The sequence below is a fragment of the Spermophilus citellus genome (genome assembly GCF_964194105.1).
Source record: "Spermophilus citellus genome assembly, chromosome: X".
NCBI lineage: Eukaryota > Metazoa > Chordata > Mammalia > Rodentia > Sciuridae > Spermophilus > Spermophilus citellus.
Genome location: NC_138190.1, coordinates 1,279,606 through 1,295,483, shown reverse-complemented (window position 1 = coordinate 1,295,483; position 15,878 = coordinate 1,279,606). Strand labels below are relative to the sequence as shown.

The window sequence follows — 15,878 nt, the reverse complement described above, 5'->3', positions numbered from 1 at the left end:
GCAAGAATTACTTTTTAATGTGTTTATGTATACGAATGCCCTTCAAGCTCTAAGATTCTAGAATGATTCTGAGCATCACAAGAACATTAATTCACACCTTATACTCCAAATTTTTATATTTCCAGTTGGAGTAAACTGAAGTCCACTTGAAAAAAAGGTTATTTTAGGTAATTTCTGTTGAAAACAGGGTGGGAGAACTGCTTTAGTATTTAAGGAATCAAACTATTCATTTCTGTTAAGATCTTATGATAAAATGAAATGCAAGTAATCACTAAGAGTATTACAGATTTATTTTTAAAAAACAATTTTATTTTTCCCTCTGTGCACCAGACACCAGCTAATCAACTTCTCAGAGTCTCAGAGAGTATGGAACGTGGCCTGGTGCTCATGTGAGTGTTCTCTAGAGCACCAAGTTAAACTACAAAAGCAATCACCTGGGAGAGGTGAGTTGTGCCGTCCACACATGCACACTCACACCCACGTGCACACGCATGTACAGGATCAAGTCACCCTTTTCTCTACATACCCTCCCTAGTGCAGTTCTTTCATCCTCACTGTGTCATGCAACTATTGATTTCTTTGACTTTTCTTACAACATTACAGCCCACTACTTTTTCTCAAAAATTATTACTTCATGAATTCTCAAGTTATTTTGTGTGTTTTTAAAGTTTGGTTACACATTGTGTATGTGAGTTGAGGCCTGTGCACTCCAGCATTCTGTACAGATTGGCTAAATATCTCTTATTTCCTCCTTTCCTCCCTTGTTTCCTTCAGATTTCACCCAGGAGTGCTCCACCACTGAGCTTCCCCTAGCCCTTTTATTGTTATTTTTTGAGATGGGGTGACGCTGGCCTCAAACTTGTGGTCACCCTGCCTCAGCCTCCTACCAGCTGGGACCATAGAGATGTGCCCTTTTGTGTCCTGCAAATGGCCTCTTCCTTTTCCTTGGTGCCTTATCGGCCTGTTGATGACTCTGGGACCACCACTGTGTCACTCGTGTTTGTTCTAAGTCTCATGTGTTGTGTTGTATGTAGGCACATTAAAAGGCATTATAAAAGTTGTAATTTGTATGTATTGTTTGGAGAGGCATCTTCTCAAAATATACTTTGCCCTGTACACAATTGAGTTCCTTTCTATTTCTTCTCTTTCCCTGGTGCCAGGGACCCAATCTTGCCTTGTGCCTGCTAGACAGGTGCTCTAGCACTGAGCCCTCCCCTAGCTCAGGTGGTGAGTTTGCTGCTGCTGTGCGTGTGGACCCCACTGAGGACCACTTTGGTAGATGCAGCTCTGCAGGTTTTCCCCCATATTTTCACCTGGTCCCTTTCTTAAACAACTTTAATAGCAGGGAATTTTAACCACTGACATCCACCTTAGCTTTTCACCCCATGACTAATACTTAGGTGGAATATGCCAGAAAACCCAGGCTGGTTTTGTTTCTGTGTTCATGGTACCTCAGTAGCCCTGGGTACATCGTGTGATGCTCTTCTTCATACACAGCCTGTGATCAAAACTAGGAAATGAGGGACCCAGTCGGATGTCCTAATGTATTGGTGCCCCCTTCTGCACCTAAGAATCTTAAATAAGCTTCTCCAGAGACCCTCACCATAATTTTCTTTAAAACAAATATCAGGATATGTTTTGCAAAAATATTAAAATATGTTAGAATGAAGATGTGATGATGTTACTTCTGTTTTGGTAAAGCTTGGAAGATCTCTGAATTATCTCAAAAGTGATTAAAAATTCACTTTCTTTGAACAACCAAAAAAATTTATGTAGACTACTACAAAAATAAAATAAACCTCCACCCCCTCCCACTGGGTGTAAAGATAATGAAATTCCAACATCAAAGTCCAGAAAATTTTAGGTGATACCCTTCTGAACCCTGCCGCTAATAAATCAGCTCCCTGAATCTTCCTCAGGTATCCAGCCTCCTCTGCCCCGCATCACTAATAGAGCCTCCACTTGCAAAAGATTTCACATGGTACCCAGGAATTTTTCTTTCAACAATAACAGCAGGGTCTCTGATTGGGATTCAGCATCTCTGGTTTCAAGGTTCCTAGACACTTTAGAGCTTCCTTTCCCAGCAGTCGTGACCCAGACAAAATCCACAGTGGGTGCAGCAACCAGGAGGTGGTCACCCTTCATGAAGGCAATACACCTCTTGACCTTACAGACAATAAATCTCCAGGAGTCCTGCTTGCCAGTGCTTGCTCTGTACTGCAGGGGGTCCTACTTGTTGCTATAAACTTCTGGGAGTTCTTGCTGTGCTCTGCTGGGGTCATTCTACCCAGGAGGCCTGGACACCACTGGTCCTGGGGTCTATTAATGACTGTGGAGCAGGAGGCACTTGCATGGATGCCCATTTACTGCTGGGTCTGATGAACTTCCTGAGCAGGAACCCCCCAGTTGTTCCTGGATCTGCTCTTCACTGTCGCCTTCTTCCCTGCACTGCCTGAGCTCAGAGTCCCCTCAGTTCTCCACACTCATGTTCCTCTTTCCTGATGGCCTTGGTGGCCACCAGGGAACATACTCCCTCTCAGCCTCATGGGCTCCCATCAGACCCCTCTGCACAGGGGCACCATGGTGTACACCGCAGGTTTGGCAACTCCCCCTGCTGTGGAGTCTTGGTACACTGGGCCCCAGGGTCAACCTGGTGTGTGCCACAGGGTGGGTATCTCCTCCTGTCCTGTGGAACCCTGGTACACTCTGCCCCTACCCTGGGTACCCTGCAGGGAGAACAGAGGGCCTCTAGCAGAGAACCTGGGTTCTGATCTGCTGTGATAGTGTGATTTAAGGACAGGTCAATGACCTTCATTGACCTATCCTGGGCCCACCCTAGGGAAGACTGCAGGGCTCCCCGGATGTATTCTGCTCCCTGGAACATGCCCCCAGGGAGAACTGTGTTTGTGTCATCTGTGACTGGCTGTGATTTGTAATTTGTTTTTATTTGTAGTCTGAGGTAAACACAAATTTCATTCAACCAAAAGTGAGTTGACCAAATGAGAAAAGGGACTTGGGAAAGAAAGATTTCTTTTTCTTGGAGAGCATATTTCTTGATATTGTAAGTGCTGCTGGGATGGAGACTGCATGATTTGGAGGGAATTTGAGCAAAGCAAAGCAAGTGAAAACCCTGTGACATGGGCTTCTGGAAAGGTGCTTTCAACTGCTTCAATGGATAAAAATGAAAGTGGACCATTGATCTCAATTTGATGTATTTTTACATAAGAAAAATGTCCCTCCCATTATTGAAACAAATTCATGATGGTTAAGGCTACTTCCATGTGAGGTGCAGACTCTGTTTTATTAATATAACATTAAAGATAGGTGTTATAATGTTAGCAGACTGGAACACGGGTAAAAATCAAATGCTGTGTTGGCTTTTTTAACACACAATAAAACACATCCGATTTATGTGTCATTCATTATCTCTCTTTCCTCTCTTTTTCCAAAATTTTAAATCAGAATAATTATGACATATCATGGTAGGTGAGTCATGGATACCTGTGACTCACATTTGATTATCCACCAGCCCCTTTTAGATTCTTTGTTTTGGTACAGAGTCTTGCTACATCACCTAGGGCCTCAGACTCCTGAACTGCTGGGGTTATAGCTGTGCACCATCACACCTGTCTTCATTGTAAATTTTAAGGACAATTTTGGCAATACCTGAAATACAAAATTATGATCATTTAATCACTGAATATCAGTGAAATAGTAAATGACACTTGTTTTCTGGAAAGGAGCGATACAACTGTCTAAATAAGGGTGCTGATCCCCTCAAGAGCACTCCCACTATGTCACCTGATTCCTGTTCCCTCCTAAGTGCCTCCTCCTAGAGCCACCTCTTTGGGAGCTGGCCTTTTACCTTATGAAATTTGGGAGCAACATAAATGCTCTCTCTACTCTCTCTGTCCTGTACAACATTTTGGCTGGTCTTAGATACAGTCTAGTATTTCCCATTTTTTGAAAAGTATTTTTTGTTATTGTTGTAGTTGGACAGAATACCTATTTATTTATTTTTATGTGGTGCTGAGGATCAAACCTAGGGCCTCTCATGTGCTAGATAAGCACTCTACTGCTGAGCCAGAATCCCAACCCTCCTATTTTTTTTTATAAAGAGAGAGAGAGAGAGAGAGAATGAATTTGTTTTTAATATTTATTTTTCAGTTTTCAGCGGGCACAACATCTTTGTTTGTACGTGGTGCTATAAGATAGAACACGGGCCGCACCCATGCCAGGTGAGCCGGCTACCACTTGAGCCACATTCCGAGGCCCCAACCCTACTATTTTTATTTTTAGATGTAGCTTTTCTTATGTTTACCTCCAAAATACAGGAAATCATGCCCTAAATTTCACAGAATTTACTGAAATGCTTTGTATTTTTTAAGAGATTATAGATCATGGGAATATTCAATCTTCTTTGTGAGAAAGTGTGTTGTCTTTCCATTGATTTTGTTTTATTTTATGCCTCTAATTGTGTACCTTTTGTATTATAATAATTACATGTATTTTAGTTTTGTTTGTTTGTTTTGGTGTGTGTGTGAGTGTGTGTGTGTGTGGCCTGCTGGAGATTGATCCGAGGGAGGGCCACATACAAGCTTGGCAAGTTTTCTACTACCGAGCTACTCTCCAGCCCAAGAGAATTAGTATTGTAGACTGTTGTTTATTTATTTGCTCACTTATTGAGGGCTGGGGATTGATGTCATGGACTTGCTCATGCTTAGTTCTCCTCCAGAAATGAATTTCAATTTGTGAGCAGCGTTCTGGAGGTGGGTAGGAGTTTTACTGTGGAATAAACCTACAGGCACTTGACCACTGAGCACATCCTCAGCCCTTCTTCTTATTTATTTATTTTTCTTTCTTTCCTTTTTTTTTAATATATACTTTGTATAGTTGTAGATGGACAGAATACCTTTATTTTATTTATTTTTCTGTGGTGCTGAGGATCATACCCAGTTCCTCACACACGTTAGCAAGTGCTTTGCCACTTAGATACAGTCCCTGACCCCCTTTTTATTTTTGATGAAAACCAGTCTCACTAAATTTCTGAGTGTCTTGCTAAGTTGCTGAGACTGGCCTCAAACTTTTGTCATTTCCTGCCTTGACCTCCCTAGTGGCTGAAATTACAGGTGCACACCTCTACATCAGCAGTTGGAATGAGTTTTGAAGACTTATCATCCAATTTCTTTCCAGATGAAAATAGTATTCAAAATCAGTTTCTCTGCATTTGTTCATACTTTTTAAATTTGTAACTATGAGTCTTCCTCTTTGCTTTATTTTTACATTATTATGAAAAAGGTACTTAGCATATAATATTGTTTCTTATGTATATATTTGTAAAACGTCATGGCTTGGTAGTTTATTTACTTCTTTATTAGATAAACTTTGTTTCTATGAGCAATTTTAGGCTTACATAGTTTATTAGTGTTCTCTAGAGGAACAGCATCAAGAGGAAGCATGATTATCAAAGGGGATTCATTAGATTGGCCTACTTGACCTGACGCTGGATGTCCACAGTGACCATCTGCAGCTGGAGAGCTTGAGAAGTAGTAGCTGCAGTGTCTAAGAGGCTGAAGCTTCAGAACAAGAAGGATCAATGGTGCTGCCCTAGTCCAGACCAAAGTTTCTGGAAACTCCCTGGAGAATCACTGGCAGAGTCCACCTTGGGAGAGTGAAGAAGGCAGAGTCTGATATCCTCAGGCCATTGTAGCAGCCATCAAGAACCCATTGAGAAGAAAGGAGCTTGCTCTGCTGCTGTTTCCTTCCTCTTCCAACTTTTGTTCCACCCAAGACACCGTCCTATTAGATGGTGCTGCGTATACCTAAGGAGGTTCTCCAGTTTGGTTTGGTTCACTGTTCCACATGCCAATCATTTGTAGACACATCCTCATGGACACACCCAGAAGTTCATTAACCATCAGTATCTTTTAATCCAATCAAGGTGACAATGAAATGTGCCATTACTCATAGTATAAAATACCCCTTCTCAAATGATTTATAGTAGAGGTGGTAGAGAGAGAAAAGGGGAGGGGAGAGGAGGGGAAGGGGGATAGTAGAGAATAGGATAGACAGCAGAATACATCAGACACTAGAATGGCAATATGTAAATCAATGGAAGTGTAACTGATGTGATACAGCAATCTCTATACAGGGTAAAAATGGGAGTTCATAACCCACTTGAATCAAACTGTGAAATATGATATATAAAGAACTATGTAATGTTTTGAACGACCAACAATAAAAAAAAAAAGTACCCCTTCTCTCCAGCTGGTACTCTCCACTGTTTTCAACATATTGCATTGGTGTAGGGTGTTTGTTAGTTACTAAACCAGGGTTGAACATTTGATAAAGAGAATGGATGAAGCAACACATTATGATAAGCCAATGTTTATCCTTTACCTTAGGGTTCCTCGTCTGTGTGATGTGATTGTGTGTGTCACGTAGTTTACAAGATAATGTCATACAGAAGAGTTTTACTGCTCTGGGAATCCTGTGTTCCACCTGTTCATCACTCCTCCTCATTCCTTCCTCCCTCTCAGTTCCCTAAGTCCCTGGCACCCATCAGTTCTCTAGTGCATCTGTAATGTTGTCTTTTCCAGAATGTTCTTGACTTGGAATCTTACTGCACTTTTCCATTTGAAACTGGCTTCTCTCACTTACCAGTCTGCCTGTAAGGGTGCTGTACCTTTCCAGGCTGCAGAGGTCATTTTCTGGGTGATGTTCTTTGATGTGGTTAAACTGCAGCTTGTCCATTCATTATTGTAAGGTGCATCTTCCTTGCATCTAGCTTTGGGCAGTTTTGGATATGGCTGCTGTAGTCACAGCAGTGAGTGTTCCTGTGCCCATAATTTTCACATCATTTGCATAGACATTTGGAGTGTGACGGCTTGATTGTACAGTTTTTTGCATTTATGATTAAATTTTGCATTTATAATTATGAGCATCATTCTTAGTTTTCTTTTTTATTTAATACTTTTCTTTATCTACTTAATTTGGGTAATATGGTAACGTATGCCTCAGAAAGAATTAGGAGGTGTTCACTCAGCTTCTATGTTCTGGAAAAAAAAGTAGAAAATTGGTGGCAGTTCTTAAGTGTCTCATGGAAGCCTTTTTGAGATGTCAGAGCCTTGCCTTGCCTTTTTGGGTAGTAATTAGTTACTGAGTCTGTTTTTTTTTTTTTTTTTTTTTTTTTTAGCAGCCATGGGCTCATTGTTTTGTGTATTCCCCTAGTGTGTAAGTTGTAGGAGATTGTCTCTCTCAAAGAAATGGTCCAGTTTCTGCAAGTTGTCTAATTTGTGTCAGGCACGTTTATGATACTCTTGAAGTCTCAATGTACTGTTGACGATGACACTTTTAAATCTGTTAGTGATCTGGGAGCCTGTCTTACTTCCTGTGAACTCACCAAAGAAAGACTATAAATCACTGATGTTTGCCTTCTGAGGAGCCAATTTCTAGTGTTGGAGTGGGTGTAAGAAATTGAGTGCAGTAAAGATTTGATGGACCAAATGGTATTTAGCATTTACTATTATTTCTTATATATTTGTAAAACTTCATGGCTTGGTAGTTTATTTACTTCTTTATTAGTTAGACTTTGTTTTTCAGAGGAATTTTTTGCTTACATAGTTTACTAGTCAGTGTTCTCTAGAGGAACAGCATCAAGAGGAAGTTTGATTATAAAAGGGGACTTATTAGATTGGCGCACTTGACCCAAAGCTGGATGTCCACAGTGGCCATCTGCAGCTGGAAAATTTTCAGAGTAGTTGCTGCAGAGTCCAAGAGGCTGAAGGGTCAGAACAAGAGGGATCAATGGTGCTGCCCTAGTCCAGACCAAAGGTTCTGGAAACTCCCTGGAGAATCACTGGCAGAGTCCACTTTGGGAGAGTGAACAAGTGAATGTCTGATACCCTCAGGCCACTGCAGAATGGACACACACAGAATCTCATTAATCATCAGTATCTTTTAATCCAATCAGGGTGACAATTAAATGTGTCATTACTCATAGTATGGAATACCCCTTCTCTCCAGCCAATAGTCTCCACTATTTTCAAAATATTGCATTGGTGTAGGGTGTTTGTTAGTTACTAAACCAGTGTTGAACATTTGACCAAGAGAATGGATGAAGCAACATGTTATGATAAGCCAAAGTTCATCCTTTACCTTAGGGTTCCTCCTGGAATCATGTGAACACCATGCATGTTGAGTATAGATTTCTCATGCTGTCAATCTCTCCTGGCCTCCACTATACATTTGGTGGGATATTTTAGATCTCAGTGACCTTGGAGGATGTGGCTGTGAACTTCAGCCAGGAGGAGTGGGCTTTGCTGGATCCTTCTCAGAAGAACCTTTACAGAGATGTGATGCTGGAAGTCCTCAGAAACCTGTCTTCTATAGGTAATAATGATGTTTTTAAAGTTAATCAAATAGAGAACTCATGTTTATTTTGGTCATTTATGTAGAAGGTGAAAAGGGAATCAGTTGGTGAATTATTGCAGCATAAATAACATGTATCATTTGGCAAAGCATTGTTAGCTCCCAAATATTCATAAAGATTGTTCTGTTCTCTCATTTTAGGAAACAAGTGGCAAGACAAGACCACTGAAGTTCATACTGAAAACTCTGGGAGCAATGTAAGGTAGCTGTCCTCACAAGAGGAGTCCATGAGGGGGTCTGAGAACTGTCATGTAATATTTAAAGGAAACCAATGAAAGAAGTATGTATTAATTGAGAAGTATTTATTCTTATAATGCTTTTTACCAGAAATATATACTTAGCTGTAACAGATATTCTGTCTTTTCAAAGTATTTGACATGCAAAAAGTACTATGAAATTGCATATGTGAATATCACTATTTGGATAATAGCCATAGAGAAGCTGTGTTGAAAAGGATTGTTTGCTTTCAATCTTCTTATTTTAGGCAAGTTGAACAAGTCAGAAAACTTAGCCTTTACCTGATGTTGGTAGTAATGTAAAGGTCTATCAATAAATAGAAAATTGTGAATGAATCAAGCATTGATTATGTGCTGGTCACTTCTTCAAAGAAGCCATGGTAAACTTCCAAGGCACAGAAGCGTTTTGGGAAACCTTCAAATCAATTCCAATTCTTAATTGAACAGAGAAAAATTTTAATAGATTAAATCCATGTGCCTTCATTATGGGTGCAAAAGACTTCATATATCCTTCATTCCTTCATAGGCAGATCACATCATGCTCTGGACACAAATACTACAACCATGAGGAATGTGAAGAGAAGCCATGTGAATTTAAACAATATAAGAAATTTCGGGTTTCTTCCAAAAATGTTCACACACAAATGTTAATACAAACTGGAGATGGACCTTATGCATGTACAGTACGTGGGGAAGTCATCAGTCATTCCAGTGACATTCAAAGGCATGATGATACTCATACTGGGTGGCAACCCTATGAATATCAGCAATGTGGTGAAGCCTCGTCTTCTCCCACGGGTGTTCCAAGATACATGAGAACACACAGTGAACATAAACGTTTTCAATGTGAGGTATGTGGGAAAGCCTTTTGTTTCTCCTCTGTATTAAGAAGACATGAAAACACTCATGCTGGAGAGAAAGTGTATGAACGTAAACGAGGTGGTCAGACCTGTATTTCATACACAAGTCTTCAGAGGCACAGGAACGCATACATGGGGAATGAAGGTTTCAAATGTAAGGTATGTGGGAAAGACTTTGCTTATCCCAGTTTACTTAGAATACATCAGAGAATGCATACTGGAGAGAAGCCCTATGAATGTAAGCAGTGTGGCAAAGCCTTTGCTACATCTCATCAGCTTCATATACATGGAAGAACACATACCAGAAAAAAGCCCTATGAATGTCAACAGTGTGGAAAACCCTTTACTAATGCCTCCTGCCTTAAGATACATGAACGAACTCATACTGGAGAGAAGCCCTATGAATGTAAGCAGTGTGGCAAAGCCTTCACTCAGTCCTCTAACCTTCACTCACATGAAAAAACTCATACTGGAGAGAAGCCCTATGATTGTAAGCAGTGTGGCAAAGCCTTTGCTACATCCGGTAACCTTCACAGACATGGAAGAACACATACCATAGAAAATCGCTATGAATAACAACAATGTGGAAAAGCTTTTGCCACATCCTGTCTGCTTCACACACGTGAAAGAACAGATACTGCAGAGAAATAGTATGTATGAAAACAATTGGTAAACTTTTCTGTTATTACTGTTTCACTCATATACATGTAGGAAGTTACTGGAGAAAAATCCTTTGAATGTAAAACCTGGTAAATCAATATTTCATGTCATCCTCAAAGACAAGGAAGGACTCACACTGCTGAAAATGTGTGTGTGTGTGTGTGTGTGTGTGTGTGTGTGTGTGTGTGTGTGAGAGAGAGAGAGAGAGAGAGAGAGAGAGAGAGAGAGAGAGAGAGAGAGAGAGACAGACACTGGGGATTTAGTCTGGTTGTTCTCTACCACTTAGCTGCATTCCAGTTACTTTTTATTTTGAAACAGGGACTTGCTGCATTTCTTAGGGTCTTCCTAAGTTGCTGAGGCTAGCCTCCAACATTGTTCCTTCAGAATCAGCCTCTCAAGACTCAGGAAATAAAGGCATACACCACCACTTCCAACTGAGTAACTCTTTAAATGTATAAAATTATCACAAATCATTCCATTTTTCCCTATTGCCTTCAAAGCCATTTCATTCACATTGGAAAACAAACCCTCTGAATGTAAGCAGTGTGGCAACACCTTTGCTACATCCCATCAGCTTCATAAACATGGAAGAATACATACCAGAGAAAAGCCCTGGAATACATACGAGAATACATACCAGAATACACCAGAGAAAAGCTACATCCTGTCAGCTTCCCCTCCAGCCCTGTTTTTCTTCTCATATATGAAAACACAGGAAGAAGCCCTGTGAGTGTGAGAAATGTGGGAAATCTAGTTTTCTCAGTCTTTTACTGAGGACTCAGAAGATTCTTTTGGAATAAAAAGAGTAAATCCTATGAAAAAAAGAAATATAAGTTGTTGAGCTGTTCTAGTTTTGTTCCGTTGTATGAAAGGACTCATACTGTAGAAAATGCTGAGGGTAAGCCATGTGGGGCAGTATTCAGCTTTCAGAGTTTTCTTCAAAGACATAAAGAATTCACATCTGGGAAGATCCTTTTTCTGTCTTTCAAAATTGTAGTAAGACTTTCAACTTTCCAGGTCCCTTTGAACAGCATTTAAGAAACCACACTGGAGAAAAGCCCTGTATGTAGAAATGTGGTGAGACCTTTTCTTGTTTCAGATCCATTTGAACTTGCTCAGAATTGAGGATATTTTTATTTTATTTCATTTTATTTATTTATTTTGAGAAAAAAACTGTAGGTGTGTGAAAAGGTTTGTGCCTTCATTTCTTTTTTTATCTATTCAGAAGTAACAAAAATGCACCCTGGGTTGGAGGGGAGCATTGCATCAGCATGAAGGTTTTAAAACAAAATATTTTTCTTCTCGGTTAAATCTCTCTTATTTTTCGATTCCATTTTCCTGTATTTTAAGTCTTTTGTGTCTAATGTTTCATTACATATTCTGTATGTTAGATTAGGCCTCTCCACTCCAGCCTTTGGTAAAGATTGGTGAAATGTCTCTTCTGAATTTCTTTCCTTTCTTTCTTTGTCACATTTCACCCAGGAGTGCTCCACCACTGAGTTTCTCCACAATCTTTTTAATAGTCATTTTTTGAGATGGGGTGATTCTGGCCGCTGCTACCTTAGGGATGTGTCTGTGTATTCTGCACCTGGCCTCTTTCTTGTCCTTGATTGCTTATTAATCTCTTGATGACACTGGGACCCCACTCTTGCCACTTGTGCTTGTTCTAAGTCTCATGTATTCTGCTGTATGTAGGCACATTAAAGAGCATTAGAACATAATGTCATTTGTGTATATTATTTGAGAGACACTTTCTCAAAATATGTTTTGCCCTATGCTTGAGTTGCTTTCTCTTTTCTTCCCCAGTTCTGGGGACCCAATCCTGCCTTGTGCATTCTAGGCAGGCATTCTTGCACCGAACATTCCCGTAGCTCAGGTAATGAGTTTGCTGGTGCTGTGTGTGGACTCCACTGATGACCACATCAGCAGATGCAGCTCTGCATCTGTTTCTTTTCTTTTTTTTTTAAGTGAGAGAGAAATTCTTTTCATTTTAAGAGAGAGAGAGAGAGAATAGAGAGAATTTTTTAATATTTGTTTTTTAGTTTTCAGTAAACACAACATCTTTGTTTGTATGTGGTGCTGAGGATTGAACCCGGGTCGCACGCATGCCAGGCTGGTGCGCTACCTCTTGAGCCACATCCCTAGCCCTCTGCAGGTGTTTCCTCCACAATTGCAGCTTGTCTCTTCCTTCTTAAAGGCCTTTTATACCAGTGAATTTTTTTTTAGAAAAACTACATCCAGGGTCTGGGGATGTGGCTCAAGCGGTAGCGTGCTCGCCTGGCGTGCCTGCGGCCCGGGTTCGATCCTCAGCACCACATACCAACAAAGATGTTGTGTCCACCAAGAACTAAGAAAAAATAAATAAAAATTAAAATTCTCTCTCTCTCTGTCCCTCTCTCTCTCTCACTCTCTCTCTCAAAAAAAAAAAGAAAAACTACATCCAACTTAGTTTTTCTCCCCATGAATACTATTTAGGTGGAATATTCTAGGAAACTCAGGCTTGATTTCTCTCTGTGTTTAGAGTAGCTCAGTAGCCCTGGGGAAATTGTGTGATGGTTTAAGGTTAAGAAAACCTACTTAATGCACTCTACATGTCCAAAGACTTGGTAAGGAGTGTCCCAGTCTGATGTGCTAATATAGTGGCACTCCTTTCTCCACCAAAGAATCTTAAATTAGGTACTCCAGAGACCTTCAGCATAATTTTCATTCAACAGAATGTCAGGAAAAGATTTTGTAAAGATCTCAATGTGGGTTATAACACAGACTTCTGCTTTTGTGGTAAAGCTTGTAAGACCTCTGACTAATCTTACAATTGGTACACAAAGCACTTTCTGTGAACTAAAAAAAAAAAATTCTTCATGTATACACACACAGAAAATATAAACCTCTATCCCTGTCCCATTGGGTGTAAATGAAGATCAATGAAATTACAGGCAGTGAACCAAAAAATTTTAGGTGATACACCTCAGAACCCTGCAGCTAATAAATCTAATCCTGGAATATCCTTGGGTGTCTGGCTTCATGTGCCCTACATCATTGATGCAGCTGTAGTCTCCCATGAGGTGACATTCTGCAGTACATGCTGTGGAGAGGGCTGTTTCTTCTCAGGTAAAGGATTAAAGTGAGGTTACATAACAACGCCAAAGCTGTGGAGACACACTTTTTATCATGTTTAATTACAGCATCAACTAGTTATGAAAATTAAAGGTTTCCCTGGCTCATGAGAATGAGAGGATCTGGGAAAGGGCTGTCAGGGATGAGGGATGGGGACATGTGCTCTTTTCAAAACATTTTTGAGATCCCAGGAAGAGGCTGCCAGGTTCCCATCTCATCAGACCTGGAGGGACTCATTGGAGCTCCTTAGGCCCCAGCTTCACCTGCTGCTGAGGAAGAGGGTGCATCTGACCTTGTGTGAGGAGCTTCTTCCACTGACAGGGCTTTGACCTGCAGGCCAGGAGACTGCAAGGGAGGCTGGGTGTTCACAGGGCCATCCTCAGAACCATGGGCCAGTCTCCTCACCCTCACACCTCATTGTGCTCCAGCTGTCATCATTCAACAGTGACCACGTGTCCCTGTCATGTGGAAGAAGGTCCCAAGCATCACCAACATGCAAGGGGAAGAGGCCACAAATCATTTAACTTGGAAACCAGGAGGCCTGAGACTGAAGCCATCCAGGCCTCTCTGACGAAGGCCAAGGTAGGAGACAACCCTGGGCAGAGCATAGATTTGGTGTCCTCAGCCAGAGCAGCATGTCAACACATGTGTGGCCACCTCCTCCTCTGACCCCCTTCACCAGAAGGAAACCAGGCCTCTGGAGAGACACACCCATCACAGGGAGCAGGGATGGAGCCAGGAACCCTGTCCAGCTGTATGACTCCTGGGACCCACGTGTAGCCTGAGCTTTCCCCAGAACAAGGCAGAACTCCCACACCCAGTATCTTTAATTTTCCCTTTAAAACAAGAAAAAGGGGGCTGAGCAGATTCATCGGGTGTTTTTCTGGCCAGGCATCTAGTATGGATGGGCTGGCACTGGGGTGGGCAGCAGAATCAGTCCTCTCCCCCCACTCCAAATCCCCCTCCAGGGAAACCCTTGTGTCTTGGCTGTTGAGCTGCCCTTGCTGCCAGAGGACAGCCCCACCTCAACCCCATGTCCTTTGTGGCTGTCCTGACCATGGGAAAGCTGGTCATCCCTCAGGGCTGTTTGACACATCTCTGGGTCTCATGTTCCTACTCGATTCTTTGAAATGCCCAGAGCTCAAGGCTCCATGCACCCAAGTAGCCAGAACTGAAAACGGGGGCAGAGTTGGGTTCATTTCTCACCATATTTCTTGTTCTGGGTCCCAAGGGCTGATGAAACATGGGGATGAGGGACTTACGCAAGCCTGGGATTTTCACTGTCCCGGAAATGGGTCTTTTAGAGGTCTGTGCAGAACCCCAGATCACATCTGCAACCCACGTGGCCTGGGACCTGATCCCCAGTTCAAGACCTGTGTGTGTCCCTCCTCTTGCCAGGAGCAGCATCCAGAACTCAGCCTTCACATGGGAGGAAAATGGCATGTCTGTCATTCTGTCATTGTTTCCCCTCTCATTGTCCTCGTGGCACATGACTCTTCTGTTAGACATGAGGTCCTCTTTCAGGTGCCAAAGTCAGCTTGCATTTTCAGCTGACCCTGGAATGGTTCATATTGGTAAGAATGTGAAAAAAGCTGACAGGTTGCCTTTATATCCCAGGGAGGCCACAAGGTTGGATCACCTAGCATTATGTGGACTCTACAGGCTTTTGTGTCTCCTGAACTGTGTTTTTGGTTTCTGCAACAGCAAACCCAAACAAACCCAGAATAACCAAATTCTAAACTCTGATTGACATCACTCTAACGACTTTCCATCTCATTAATGAAATATTGTGCTTTGTGCCAGGTGTGGTGGTGATGCCTCAATCCCAGCCTCTAGGGAGGCTGAGGCAGGAGGATCAAGAGTGTACAGCCAGCCCCAGCAAAGTCGAGATGCTAAGAAACTCAGAGAGACCCTGGCTCTAAATAAAATACAAAATGAGGCTGAGGATGTGGCTCACTGACTGAGTGCACCTGAGTTCAATCCCTGGCACCCCCATCTCCCCAATAAGAAAGGCCAACTGTTTCTTCTGATTGGCAGAATCCCAGCCTCTGGGACATTAGTCATGTGCTGCTCCTTTGCTAGCAAACAAGTTTTTTTTTCCCTGTAAACTCACAGCTGTGTCCTCATTATTGGATTGGCATTGGGAAAGAGGATGGAGCATTCAGGAACACCTTAACCTCATGTGTCCATGTCTCATGACTGTTATCTCCCAATAAATTTTAGTTTTGAAACATTTTGCCTGATGTTGGGGAGGTAGTACAGGAGAGCTCACTCATGGTGTCTGTTCCATGGTGTAGGACTCACATCCTCTTATTTTCAAACTCTTTATCCATTTGTATCCCAGCAGTGACCCCTGCACATAGCACAGAATTGGAGCTTGTTTTCATTCTGTCTGCTGATCTCTACCTTAGGATAGGATTGTTCACTCAATTGCCATATAATGTCACTGTTGATGTAGTTTGATTGATGTCTGCCCTTTTACACTCTTCTCTTTTCTTATGTCATTTTTCCCCTGTGTTCCTCTTCAGGGTGTTATTTTTTTAACGTGGCCATTGAGCCCAGTGGTGCTGTAACGGTG

General features: G+C 41.8%; 1 protein-coding gene and 1 long non-coding RNA gene across 2 annotated transcripts in view; both read left to right on the top strand.

The window, feature by feature from the left end:
- The window catches only part of LOC308638964 (uncharacterized protein), a gene marked incomplete at both ends in the record, with an annotated part of 72,494 nt that overhangs the window by 17,188 nt on the left and 39,428 nt on the right, over positions 1 to 15,878 (top strand). The gene's annotated exons all lie outside the window — the stretch shown is intronic.
- Positions 13,442 to 14,864, top strand: LOC308639833. The gene is made up of 3 exons (XR_014020123.1): positions 13,442 to 13,882; positions 14,269 to 14,342; positions 14,702 to 14,864. It is a non-coding gene; the product is annotated as an uncharacterized lncRNA (long non-coding RNA).